Raw genomic sequence first — 14,965 nt, 5'->3', positions numbered from 1 at the left:
TACACACCACTAAATGATACCTCAACAGCTCACCCACAGGTGGATGAACTGGAAGCAGTGTTAAACCTCAGTTGCATAAGGGAATTGCGTCCTGGAGTCAAGGCACTATACAGCATATCAAAAATACATTCAATTCAGTAAGGAGAGACTCAAGATATGAGTTCTGTGGCAGGAATAGAAATTAAAAAATATTAATTAAAAAAATTCAAAGGGTGCAGTACAGAAATTTTAAATGCAAATGCATGAGGTTATTTCCATGAACACTGTTAATAATAGAGCAATACAAAAAAAGGACCAACATCAGACAAATAGTACATCCTGTGCAGAAAAATCAATTAGAAATTGGGCGGTATCCCCATTAGCACTGCAATGTCACCAGGAAAGCCTCCGGCTTACCTCCAAAAACTGAAGTTTATATACAATTTTCTTGCGTAGGGTTTTCCATATCTTCATGGTGTGAGCAAATGAATTATACTTTAAGCAAATCAGAGCATGTTTCTATTAAACATCATATCTATTTTCTTACGATCTAAGTACCATCCCACTACCTAAATATTAATTCTGCCCACTCTATTCTAATGTCATAATGGCATACAGAAATGAGAAAACAAACTAGTTACGAAAACAACAGCAAGCTATTGTGAATGACTGCAGTACAATGATCCAGATGAAGGGCCTTTGGAAACTGCAACATTAATGGGTCCATGTTGGAAACTTTTCTTCAAGAACAACTAGAACAATGTCCATGAAAATAAACAAATATTACACCGTTCAACTGTATCCTGCACAAATAATGAACAGTAAACATGCAGGAGAAGACATTTGTTTTGAGCAAGATAGCATTGAGGTTCAACTGAGACCTACTTAGCATAAGAAAGAAAAAGACAAAAATCATATGTATTTGTTTCAGTTGCAGTAGCACCATGTCAGCGTGTGCATAGAAACTCAAAAGTAAATCCATATTCGGCAAACATTTATAAAATGTGCAAAAACTCCTACACAGCTGACATTCCATCTAGTGTTGAGATAAATTAATGCAACCACAAAAGGGAGGTACAGGTACTGCAAGCAATTTTCAGTATTCTTCCTGGAATTTCACCTAATTACAGGAATTAATATTATGCAAACTTTACACACTTCCTACTTACAGAGCTAACACTTTTCAGAGCCCTTCTGTTCCATGCTTTATCAGGTACATTGAATGAAGACAAAGGTGGAATACAGGTGTCATGTATTTTGTCACTACCACCACTTGTTATTCACCAGTTTAATTTCTGCTCTACAAACATATTCATCCCTTGCCACCATGGCCTTAATCTATCTCTGCTTTTGATAAGCAGATCCCCAAATGCTTTCATGAGCAAAGCCAGCAAACTTCACTGCACAATGACTCTGGGGGAACAATTTTCCTTCCCTACAACTATTCACCACATTTAGCTCATCTTTAATTAGCCAAAAATCAAATGCATGCTCTGGAATTACACTTTAACTTGGACACTCTCTTCACACTTAGGCCCTCATTATGACATTGGTGGCAAATGCCGCCTCCCGCCACGGTGACATCCGCCAACATATCATCTCCGTGGAAGACCCTGGAGAGGGGAAGGGGACGGGGGAGACGCCTGTCACTGCCAGGGGAGGATTTCCCTGGCACTGATAGTGCCTATCGCCATGGTTTTTGTGGCGTTGAGCTTGCCACGAAAATCATGGCGGTAGGCGGGGTCATAATCCCAAGGGTTGGATTGTGACGACCGCCTGGCTGGAGACCGAAGTCTCCAGCCCGGCGGATGTTACCTCCCTAGCGGACGGAGTGGTACATTGGGGGTTTGGCTTGAGCCAAACCGCCAATGTCATAATTTGGGAAAAGGTACCGCCAACCTGTTGGCAGTACCTTTCCCCAAATTACCTCCGTCCGCCAGGGTCGTAATGACCCCCTTAGTCTTTCACCACATTCAAAACAGTAATATGAACTTTACCTCCATCCCACTCTTCAACAGTGAGATTTTTTTGCAACACTACTATTATAACTTAATACCCTCAAGAATGATTAAAAACAGCCTCCTTACCGATCCACACCACAAATCAAATTTCTGATAAATTGAAAGAGACCAGTGGCCAGAACTATACACATGTCTAACAATGTTCGACTAATCTTGGAATTGTGGATTGACTTTTCTGTTTATTTGTCCTCAAGCAGTGTTCTTTAATCAAATTGTTGGAGTTATCCAATATATTGCTTTATGACCTAGTGGTTTACAATGCTTTGAAGTAATGTCATCATTGTTCTTACGGTAGCAGGGGTGTATACTGTGGTTTACTGTGGTAGAACCAGTCTTTGAGCAAGTATTCTTTTTGTAGACATTCTAACCTGACTAGTTGAGAACTGTTCAGCATATTTTAGCTATTGTCACACACAAATGGCAAACTTGGCATAGCATTCACATAATGAATATCAATTTGCCTTTGTTCCATGATGAGGGATCCCTATTTATAGAATACATTAAGGGCCTGATTCTAACTTTGGAGGACGGTGCTAAACCGTCCCAAAAGTGGCGGATATACCACCTACCGTATTACGAGTCCATTATATCCTATGGAACTCGTAATACGGTAGGTGGTATATCCGCCACTTTTGGGACGGTTTAACACCGTCCTCCAAAGTTAGAATCAGGCCCTAAGTCTGCCTATGGTTTTATACATTCCTTCAAGAAGGTGTGTCCCAAGTACATCATTGCTTACACACAATGTTGACAATTGTCTTCTTTAATTGAGACCTGCTTCCCTGAATATTATTAGAACCTCTCACATATTGATGTTGCAGTGTTCCTGATCGTGACCGTGCATTATAATATTGTCCTGGAAGCATGGGACGTTATCCATGCTATGTAGGACTGTACTCATTATGCACTGAAAACCAGCTGCCACCGAGGTCAAACCAAATATCTCCCTGAATAACAGGAAGGCCAATAGGACTGTGAAGAAGAAAGTCAACACAAGCACTCTATGTGTTCTTTCACTTGCCACTAGGTGGAATACAAGTCCGTTAAGCTAAAACAAGAGGCTTCTTCAATCATACTTGCTATTTCTGTTATGCTTGACTAGGGATGGCTAGGCACCCACATAACTTGGTTAAACTCCCTGAGATCAACACACATCCTTAATCCTGTGATGCCACCCAGGGTTGCAATTAGATGAAGCCTGTCTGAACTTCCAATCCTTTCAAATACTCCTTACTCTAACAGTTTGTTCAACTAAGCTTTCAGAGCTTTTTAACTGGATTAAATAGGGGGCCATGCTTAGTTCACATTTGGCACTTTTTAAACCTAATGTAATGTGCAAAGTTTGTTAAGATGCCGACTTTACCAGTAGAAATTTCTGCAAAGTCTGCCCAAATGTCATTGCTAGCTAACATTCTTTATACGACAAGGATTGCATTGAGTTGGGATTTAGCTTTTGATGCGTCCACCAAATGTAGTTTTTTAAACATCACAAGGTTATACTGTCCCATCCTCTACCATAGGTTCTAGTAAACCTTCATAGAACGTAATTCGACCCACCTCTAAGTTATGCTTGCAGGAGAACATATGGCTTTCTCAATGGTGAGAATTTTTCACTCCCAACAGCAATTAAATATGGCTGAATTAGTTGTGCTTACTGCTTCCACAGCAGGCTGGGCTCACCAAAGTCATTTAGAAAAGGTGTAGATTCCAACACATTGGCAGCCACCGTTTCCAGAAGCAATTATCCGATTGAGTAATGCATTAACATAACAGCAAGCAATGGCCATGACAATAGGTCTGGCTTTAAAGGAATGACATCAAGTAATGTAAAGCATTACATCTAGATAGCATGGGAATGGATATGTATTTGTGTGGAAGTAAAGAACTGTAGAGTAATATTAGTGTAGGTTAAAAGGTATTAAGGCAATTGCACTATCAAGCCAGACCTACAAATCCATGTGGGGTAAAGACTGCCCTCTTCCCACCTGTGCTGCGACTGGCACAGAAAAGCACCATCAATAACTACTTATCAAATAACTTAATAACATTAGAGTGTGATCTGTCTATCACTGAAAGTTCAGCCTCAGGCAGCTGGATAAATAAGCAAAATGATCATAGCTGTGTGGAGGGCAGGCACTTTTCTGTGTAAGCACTTTTACCGGATCAAAACATGTATTCCTAGTCTCCAACGTGCAGTTGGATGCAAAGCCCTTCTCTGGTGATGCTCTCATAAATGTCTGGCGATAGCTGCACTGTCAAGTCAGACCATATAAAAAAAACAAATACATAATGAATATAAAATTTAACAATAATTTACATTTTTGCTAGTAATGTGAACTAAAGTACAAAGAAAACATTCAGGCTTAAGTGCAAAGAGTGTGCATATAGCCGGGACAATAGTCAGTAAGCGAATCATCAATAACAACAGCACAGTTCCAGTAGATGGTACTGACAGCATAAGTATGCACTATATATGTACTAAGTAAAAATCTTTTTCAGCGCTCATAATACTGTGGTGAGTGACAATAGCGTGTCTAAGCAGCAGATTAGAAGGTCTAATATCCAGTAAGTACAGGAAGAAGATGAAAAAAATAGTAAGGCCATGTCTATGAAAGGGTGCACCGAAGAAAATAGATAACCAGGTTGTGTCGTTTCATAACGCTGAAGAGACTTGAATCCTCAATCTGGTGTCTCCGATGTGGCACACGAAAGAGACACAACTGCAGAGGCAAGGATTCTACCAGTACAGTCAGAAAACCAAAAAGCACTATCCAGTGTCTGAGGCAAAATAGTAGCCAAATGCACAACAAGTGATAGACCTGCCGCCGGAAAGTTAGCTGGTACCCTTACAGAAGTAAGGCGAAACGTCTTGCCAAATGCCAACAGTAGGAAAATAACCATCCTCATATCACCTCATGTAAGAGAAGGAATTACATAGATTCACGGAGTGACATACAGGGAGCTTTGGGCACAAGAAAGAGAGAGTGTCAGGAAGGTTATAACATCCAAGAGATAAAGGCAGTACAGAGAGAGTATCTTTCATCCCATCTGAAAGCCAGGACAGCACACCACAGAGCAGGAAGCCCGGCGAGGAAGGAACACAGAAACACAAAGAAGGCAACCTAATGGAATATTACCTGACAGGCCGACCCGAGAGGTGAGTGGTTCTGATGCTGTGCTGTCTCTTCCACAGTAAATCCACTCATTGCTGGTGATGTAAATGAGCTGAAACACGCCAGGTCCCAGCATTCAGATTTGTTAACAATAGGCCAGGTTGACCGGTCACTGTAAAAAGTAGCACCAACTAACATGGAATGTTGATGACAGGGCCTCACCAACATTCTAAAGGAAGTGGGGGTGGGAGAGAAAACAGGAAGGGAGTTATGACTACAGCTGAAAGGCAGCTAGTTTATGGCGCCTTCCCCAGGGTGCATAAAATAAAAGAATATAGTATTGGCGTTGAGAGCTGAAAATAGAGTGTGTTTGGTCAGTGTGGGGACACATCATGAAAAACACATACTTGTTGTGTTGCTGACAATTCTCATACCTTCGCAGGATTCACTACGTTTTACAGGTCATACTAGTGTCGACCTGCATTGTTGAAACATGGAATCCCGGGAAGCACAGATTGCAGCTTTAGTATTCTATATTGCCAGTCTTCACTTTATAAGGTAAACTGCAACTGCTCTGCAATGTTAAATTTTGGCATTGGGACCCATAAAAATCACATATTACTGTTGAGATGGCAATAATCAGAGTTGTGGCACTATAGGAGACAAAAGCAGATGACTGCTTTGAATGTAATGTATTGAATTAATGAATAACGGTCAACAATGCTTAATTTGTGCCAGTTGTTGCCGATGGGCGCCACTGGTACCTTAAGAGGACCGTGATTCTTTGCCACCTCATGCAGTCTCATGGTCTGTAGTTACTTCAATAAACAGAGTGGAAAGAGATCCAAGTTTCTTCTTCTACTGCCACAATGGACCAGGAGAAAAATAAGGGCAATCAATACATTGATACTTCAACTTTCAGTGTACTGGTGTTGGACTTTTTTTCCTTATGCAGGGTCATCCCTATCTTTTTGCCTCCTGCCTCCTGTTTTTTCTGACCTGTTGTTGTTGACTCTTGAACTCTGAACACTACCACTGCTAACCAGTGTAATTGTGCATATGCTCTCTGTGTAAATTGTATTGCTGATTGGTTTATCCATGATTGGCATATTACTGGAAAGTCCCAAGTAAAGTGTACTAGAGGTGCCCAGGGCCTGTAAATCAAATGCTACTAGTGGCCCTGCAGCACTGATTGTGCCACCCACATTAGTAGCCCTGTAAACATGACTGAGACCTGCCATTGCAGTGTCTGTGTGTGCAGTTTTAAACTGCCAATTCGACCTGGCAATTGGACCTTCTCCTTTCTTACATGTAAGACACCCCTAAGGTAGGCCCTAGGTAGCCCCACGGGCAGGGTGCAGTGTATTTTTAAGGTAGGACATACAGTATACCAATGTATTTTAAATGTCCTGACAGTGAAATACTGCCAAATCAGTTTTTCGCTGTTGCAAGGCCTATTTCTCTCATACCTTAACATGGGGGCTACCTTTAAAAATTATTGCAGCCCAGATTCCCTTTGGGAGCAGATAGACATGTGGAGTTTGGGGTCTCTGAGCTCACAATTTAAAAATACATATTTTAGCAAAGTTGGTTTTAAGATATTGTGTGTGAAAATGACACTTTTAGAAAGTGGGCATTTTCTTGCTTAAACCATTCTGTGATTATGCCTGTTTGGGGATTCCCTGTCTGGGTCAGTTTGACAATTGGGCTGTTTGCACTTCTCTCTAGACAGGGACACAAAGGGAGCCGGGGTGTAGCCTGCAAATCCTTATGAGCCACCTGTGCTAGGAGGGAGGCTAGGAGTGGTCACTTACACCTAGAAGGGCTGTGCCTGCCCTCACATGATGTAGTCTCCAACCCCCTTGTGTGTGTCAGGGGCCTGGCCTGGCCTGGGCAAGGCAGGATTCACAAACAAGAGAGACTTTCCTTTGAAGTAAGCCTACTTCAAAGGCTAAAATGGGTATAAGAAGAGCACCCAAAACCACAGACTTCAGATCACCTCTGGACATCAAGAGGAACCTCTGCCTGGAGACGAGCTGAAGAGCTGAGGAGAAGGGCTGCCCTGCCTGAGATTTGTGGAGTAATCCTGCAGTTGCTGCTTCTGCCTGTGCGAGGGGACAAAGACTGGACGTTGTGTGCCTTCCTGCTTGTGAAGAAATCTCCAAGGGCTTGTCCTGAGCTTGCCTCCTGTTGTTAAAGTCTCAGGGCCATCAAAGATTTCTCCTGCCAGCACCTGGACTCTCTGCTGAGACTCCTGCCCTGCCAAGTTGTACCCTATCCACTTCTTGGGGCCTTGGAAGGTGAAGCTGGCAGACCAAGACTGAAAATCCACGCGCAGACCACAGGATTTTCGAAGCAAACCTTGCTGGGTGCAGAAAAATGACGCAACACCTGCGTGGACCTGAGTGCTTCCAGGATCGACGCATCACTCCCCTGCGGGGAGGAAAAACGAGGCACGCCGACCTGACCGGAGAAGGAGAAATGACGAACGGTATTGCTTGCGGGTGATAAATTGAAGCACTGATTACCTTTTTCGACACACACTCACCCGTCTGTGTTATTTTGATGCTACCCATGTACTTTTCAAGGTTAACAGTGTTTTTGCTTTTTACTAAATGATTTAAGACTCTGTATGCTTTTTAATTGATAACTTGACTAGTGTATGTTGGATTTTTGTTGTTTTGGTCTTGTTTTGTGTAGATAAATATTTCCCTATTTTTCTAAACCTGTGTTGTGTCATTTTGTAGTGTTTTCATTAAGTTGCTGTGTGTGTTGGTACAAATACTTTAGTCCTAGCACTCTGAAGTTACGCCTGCCTGCTTAGGCCAAGCTACTAAAGGAGTGAGCAGGGTTAACTAAGGGTGATTCTCCTTTACCCTGACTGGAGTGAGGCTCCTTGCTTGGACAGGGGGTAGCCTGACTGTCAACCAAAGACCCCATTTCTAACAACTGTCATCCCTTTTTTTTATTCCACAAACAACAAAGGGCATTTTAAAAATGAACCACTGTGGGGCACTGTCATCAGGTGCAACTGTTAAAATTTCAGACTGATGTGACAAACAGGACTGCCTCCAATCGTGATGGTGATGAACTTAAAAAGTGGTGGAATACAAAAATGTGATTCAAATATATCCAAGCGAGTAAAGTGAGTGAGAAAGGACATGTTTCCGCAAGGGGCTTCAAGGTGGGGTTTGAAAGAATGTTTTCTCCAAATGAAATTGCATAAAACTCAGGCACCATTTGCAATTTAGAGGACAATAATAGGTAAGTTGCATAGAAAACTTTACTTATGAAGCCACACTCTTGAAAAATTCATACAATTTCATGGTATGTCAAGTAAGAATGACTTAGGGATGTTGCGGGTTCACCCTTTCAAGGAAACTTTGAAGAAATGGTGACAAAATGGTGCCTTTCAGTACGCTTTCCACAAGGTCATATCTATTAAAAAATGTTAAAGAAATATGCATATGAAATTTCACGTAGTGTATGATTTTGCAAAATGTGGACTCCTTTATTCACTTCTTTATTCCACTACATTCAGTTTTCAAAAAAACCTTCCAAGTTGATTTTCAGTCATATTTTGTAACTGAGAATATACTTAGAAGAGACAGAGTGAAAATTACAAAAGCGTCATTCATCTCATAATCTCCGGCTGTAGAGTGCGAAGTCAATGGGTTCTTATATGTTCATCTAGAAGTACTACTGCTCGGGCATAGATCCTACAGTTAGAGACTGCAGCGAGGTTAGACTAGTTTTAATGGATACTAGAAAAATCCATTTAAAAATAGATTAAAATATATCAACGTGTCAAGAAATAAGGAAGCAAGTGCTCTCTGTCATTAGCACATACATTAGTTTGTCAATTTTTTAAACTGTATCCATTTTGCACTCAAATATAAGCTTTTTACTTGAATTCCCCAAAACTAAGGCATGTCATTATAAAGAAAAGAACAATTCTTTTCATTAAGACACCAACTTTTTTATTCTTAGTAAACACATGTTTGGTTCTCCAAACATTAGATCCTAATTTTCACTAAATATTCACATGTGCTAATTCTACAAATGGACAGATTCTTCCTTAAATGCACATATTATGACAATCACTTCCGCGGGCTGCTGGAAAGGTCCACCTTCATGCCAGTAAGAGTACAAAATTGCCAAGAATGCCCTCAGATGGCATGCGCCCCAAGCAATTGCAAGTGGCTTAGATTGATTCAAGCATGGCATCCATCACCATAATTTGATGCCCTAAGGGTGACACCTAAGCCCCGATGTGGGTACAGTGCTCACTGTGCCACAGGAACCAATCTATACCTGGCTGGTGAGCCCTACTAGGAGCAAAACTGGTCCAGGGTTGCTTGTGCTGCAGTTCAGGGAGGACCTGGCATGGCAGTTTGGGCTGGGCGGTTCCCATTGGAAGGGGACAAGGCTGATTTGCAGATGGATGGGTCCAAACTGAGTTCGCATGGTGGGTGAAAAAAATGGAGTGAGATTTGGCCCCAATTATTCAACACTGGCTGAGCTTAATTCAAGCATTCCACCCACCTTGCTTTTGATGCCCTAAGCGTGACTAGTATGCCTAGACATGAGTCCTGTGCTCTCTGTACCACTGATGTCAAACTATTCCTGGATGATGGCCCCAAAAAAGGGTGAAACCGATCCTGGGTGCCCTCCGTTATGGTTCAGGGAGGACCTGGTCTGTCATTTCAGGCTGGACTGTTCCCACTGGAACATAAACAAGACTGACTTGCATAAGGCTGGGTCCTAACTGAAGTGGGAAGATGGGTGAAAAACGATGGACTGGGAGAGGCCCCAAGTGTTTGCCAGTGGAATTCAAGCATTCCATCCACCACTTTGTTTTGATGTCCATTGTTAGAAAATCAGCATTATGCCAGGGATGAGCGCACTCTTCCAAACAATGGTAGCTGTGTGCCCAGGATGCCCACAATAAAGCAAGAATTACTAAGTTTACACATAGCTTTATGCCAGGAAATTGCACCATGATACCATGGTTGCCTAAAATGTGTCACGAACTACCATCATTATGCACATATAAACAACATACCAGGGTTGGGCACCATATTTCCCATGATGCACACAATATACCAAGCATAGCCCCCAATTGGTTCGAACTAGCAAAGTAAACAAGCTCCAAGTGGTTAGGTGGGGCTGAGTTCCCCCTATAACAGTTCTGTAAGAATTAAGTACATGGACCGAAGCACCATATCAGATTTGTTTTACAGTGCATTCAGCTTGTGTCTTTTTTTCTAAAACCTAAAAAGTCGGTCAGTGTCATGTGCACATGCTTCTGACAGCTTTGGTTTTGTTTATTCAACACAACTTTCCATGCAAGCACTTATGGATTTACCTTTATGATTATTTATTAGGATGCAAAAAACATTTGAATAAAAACCAAGGCCTGAATTACAGTCATAGCAAATCTGTTGACAAAATGGTCAAAGGGATTCAGGTCATGTCTGCAGTTCCACTGAGATCAGATTTTATACTTGGCCCATGTGTTACCCTGACCATTGACCAACTGATTGATTGATTGAATGATTAACTAACTTGGAATTTTATAGAGATGCTAACACCAAGAAACTGAGCAGTACTAAGAGAACAAGGCAGAAGTGCCTTTCGAATATTCTAAACTCGTCAGGCTTTTCCTTGGAATCACACGGTCAGTCTATATTGCATATGGCAGCTGGCTCTGCATCAGATCCTCCATTGACCTTGATGAATAAAGTTATTAATGGAGGCTTTTGCCTACAATATTGGAAGGAAGCTATTATTAACTCTTTTTTATAAAAACCCTAAAAGAGACAAGGATTGTAAAAACTATTGTCTTCGGAAGCTTTGAAGTAACTAAACATCCCTGAGGCAGAAGAAGAGGAGACCACAGAGAGTGAGTGACCACCAACCGGTAATGCTTAAGTTTAGGGGCATGGAGTATGGTGAAACGAATGCCCCTTCAGATTGATCTCTTTAAAAAAAAAATTGAATGTACATTGCCAAGGGCCATGAAGTGAATTACAGCCCCACAAAAAGATTTGAAATGACATTGCTTTTTGATAGGTTCCCATTGAAGATTGTGAATATTGGAGGCAATACTAGAACATTTTCGGATTCCAAGATTGAGGTGAGCTACTGTGTTCTGAATGATTCAACCAAGGAATTCATGCATCAGATCCTCATTTGCTTTACCCCGTTCTGTGCCAGGGACGTAATGGTTACTTCTGCCGGCACAGTGATCCTGTGCCTGGGGACATAGCCATTACGTCCCTGCACCGGACCTCAGAGGGAGCGCTAGGGAGCGTGGACTTCCCCCCACCTCCTATGGCAGGGCTCAAAGGGGAATCACTTCCCCTTCCACCCCTGAACACCCCACCCCCCCTAGTGACGTCTGATGACATCAGCACGCAATCGCGTGCTGACCTTATCAGAGGGCACTTCCCTGCTGAGCATCTCTCTTCCGCTCGGGCGGAGGGGGCCAGCAGAGGCATGAAAGGAAAAGAAAGGCCTTTCCTGCATACACACAAAACAATTCTTTGCATCCATTGTCCCAACATACTCACTCAATAAGCGATAGAAAAAGTTCTCCCTGCGCATTAGTATCTTCATGCAAATATTTCTCATCTAACCTAAACTTCTCTAATGCCGTTAGTGCAGTAGTAGTTTCAAAAGCATAAGTATAGTTGGCTTTTCTCATACCAAGAACAGACATACACACAATCAATGCCACCAACAATATCCCACACATAATCGCCAAACCAATGCTCATATATTTACAGCGCCTAGCACCTCTGCCTTGTTGACTAATGTTACTCATGATCTCTGAAGAATCAGAAAGCGGAAGAAATTTAGGAAAACTTGCAGCAAAAATCAAAAATAGACATCTCTTCTTTCAGCAGTTCAGTTTCACTTCCAGGAACCCTTGTCAAAATCAGTTAGCAGCTTTGTCAAAATCAGGGTTCAAATGTCAAATCAAGTTATCAATGTCTCTTCTGGTTACTTTCAACAGCTTTCTTTTCTCAAGAATTTCCTCTCAGATTGCTTCAACAGTTCAGTTCATTAGCTTCCTTCACGTGCCAAAATACTGACCTGAAACTTCTCTATCAAAACAAAAAGACAAAAACTCTTGCTGCCATTCGTTAGTAGTTGCATACGCCCATTCAGGACCTGCGTAACTTCAACTTGCTATTCTTTTTCTCTTCAATTTTCGATCACCATTCAGCTCTCCTTCACTTAGATCTTCTTTCCTTGTGGTATCTATTTCTTCCTCGATTGTTGGTTCAACAACCACTTCTTTCCCTTTCTCCACTTGCGATTCCGGCCACATATCTCCTTTCAGTGGACCCTTTGTCAGTATTCTCTTCAGGATTGAACTTGAACCTTATCTTTGTTCTGTGGTGTTTTCTCTTGACGGTCCTGAAACCGGTTCAGTAGGAGTCAGATCACTTTGACTTGGATCCACCTCAACTTCTTTCCCTTCTGTGTCTGCCAATTGCTCTCTTTGTCTCTCAAGATTGTCTGCTTCTGGGAAAGCCCTCCTCTGACTAGGCTCTCCTGCTGCTTCAGTTGAGATAGGCTCTCTGACACCCTCCTGGACGTCTCCTCCCTTGTCTCTCACAGGAGTGACTGAACGGTCCTCAACGAGCTCAGATCCGGTCTCAGTTCCCCTTTGTTCTCCTTCCGGCCCTGAGACTTGTCTCACTGTTGTTGGTACTCTCAGCAATGCTTCTTCATGATCCAGTGGACATGCCACTTTCTTCATGTGGCTTGAATGAATCCAGTTCGGAATTCCAGCACACTTCACAGCTGTAGTAGTTGTCAAGACCACCTGGTATGGTCCTTTCCAACGAGGCTCCAAACATGTCTTTCTCGCGTGCTTTCGGACAACAACCCAGTCCCCAGTTCTCAGGTTGTGCCCTGGGTCATGGATCAGTGGTAGTGTGGTGGCCTCCACCTGCTGAGAAAAAGAGCAGACTACATCAGCCAGACCCTTGCAGTAACCCAACACCATATCATCTGTAATGATGACTAATGCATTTTCTGGCACCAATGGTAATCTCATTGCTCTGCCCATGAGGATCTCATGGGGTGACAATCCTCTCTTCCTGTCAGGTGTGTTTCTCATTGACATCAACACTAAAGGCAATGAGTCAGGCCATCTCAAATTGATAGCCGCACACATCTTTCCAACTCTCGACTTCAATGTACCATTCATCTGTTCCTTTAGTCCTGATGCTTCAGGCTGGTAACTACAATGCAACTTTTGTTCAATGTTCAATGCCGCACACAGTAATTTAATTACTTCATTGTTGAAGTGACTTCCTCTATCTGATTCTAAAAAGATCAGAAACCCGAAACGTGGTATCAATTCCCTAAGCAGTAGTTTTAAAACTTTGAGACTATCATTTCTTCGTGTTCGGTACGCTTCAATCCAGTTACTAAAGATGCATACAATCACCAACACATATCTCAAACCTCCACACACAGGCATCTCAATAAAATCCATTTGCATTCTGCTGAATGGACCTCCTGCTCTTCCAATGTGGCTCAAATTAACCACTGTCCCTTTCCCTGTGTTTAACTGTTGGCAAATAACACAACAATGGCAAACTGCTTCAGCAACTTGTCTAAACTTTGGATCCAACTAATCATGTTTGAACAGACGAATCATGGCATCAGTACCAATATGTGCTTGTCCATGATAGTACCTCACCATTTGAGATAACAATTTGAGATAACAAGCTATTCGGTAAGACCAATTGACCATCCTCAGAAAACAAAATTCATCTTGTCTTTGTACACATTTAATTTTGCTCCATGAATGTTTTTCCTCCCTGTCAACATTATTCTGCAAAGATTTTAATTCTTCCAAAGTGTCAATTATTTTCAATGCATAGCTTGTACAAGTTTCATCTTCTTCAGACAACAGTTCCCACTTGCCTTTGAATGATATACAGGTCAATGTGCAAAACCTTGCGACTTGGTCCGCATATCCATTTCCCAATGACACATAGTCCTGCGACTTCAGATGTACACTGGATTTCACCATGACAATCTTTTCAGGCATTTGAATAGCATGTATCAATTCTTTAATTATCTCACCATTTCTCACTGGTGAACCAGATGAGGTCACGAAACCTCTTTGTGACCACAACTGACCAAAATCATAGACTATTCCAAATCTATACTGGCTATGTGTATAGATAGTAACTTTTAGCTGAGCAGAAACATGGCACGCTCTAGTAAAGGCTACCAGTTCCGCTACCTGGGCAGAATACACTCCTCGAAGCCAAGAAGCTTCCAAGGTACCTGTAATTGTGCACACAGCATATCCTGTTCTCAGTGTGCCTGTATTGTCTTTCAGACAAGAACCATCAACAAATATAATTTGGTCATTTTATTCTAATTGGGTATCTCTAATGTCAGGTCTCAGTTTTGTGCACAAATCTTCTTCTTTTTCAAATTCAGCATTTTTACTCAGAAGTAAGGTTGCCGGGTTCAGCACTGTACATCTTTTCAATGTCACATTTGGTGACCCCAAAATACTTTTTTCATATCTTGTCAACCTCGCACCAGTCAAGTATTGGGTTTTCGTCCTTGTCAGTAGAATCTCAATAGAGTGAGGGACCATTACAGTCAGGAGATATCCCATCACCACGTCATAACACTGTGTAAGGCTTTGACCAACTGTGGCAACTGCACGCAAACAATCTGGCAAAGCTGCTACAACTTGGTCCAAAGTAGCTAAAAAATACGCTACTGGGTGGTTTACACCTCCATGGACCTGTGTTAAGACAGACAAAGAACATGCATCACGCTCATGACAAAACAATGTGAAAG

The sequence above is a fragment of the Pleurodeles waltl genome, chromosome 6 (assembly GCF_031143425.1).
Source record: "Pleurodeles waltl isolate 20211129_DDA chromosome 6, aPleWal1.hap1.20221129, whole genome shotgun sequence".
In the NCBI taxonomy this organism is placed as follows: Eukaryota; Metazoa; Chordata; class Amphibia; order Caudata; family Salamandridae; genus Pleurodeles; species Pleurodeles waltl.
The sequence above is the reverse complement of the archived record's forward strand: the minus strand, read 5'-3'. Positions refer to the sequence as shown.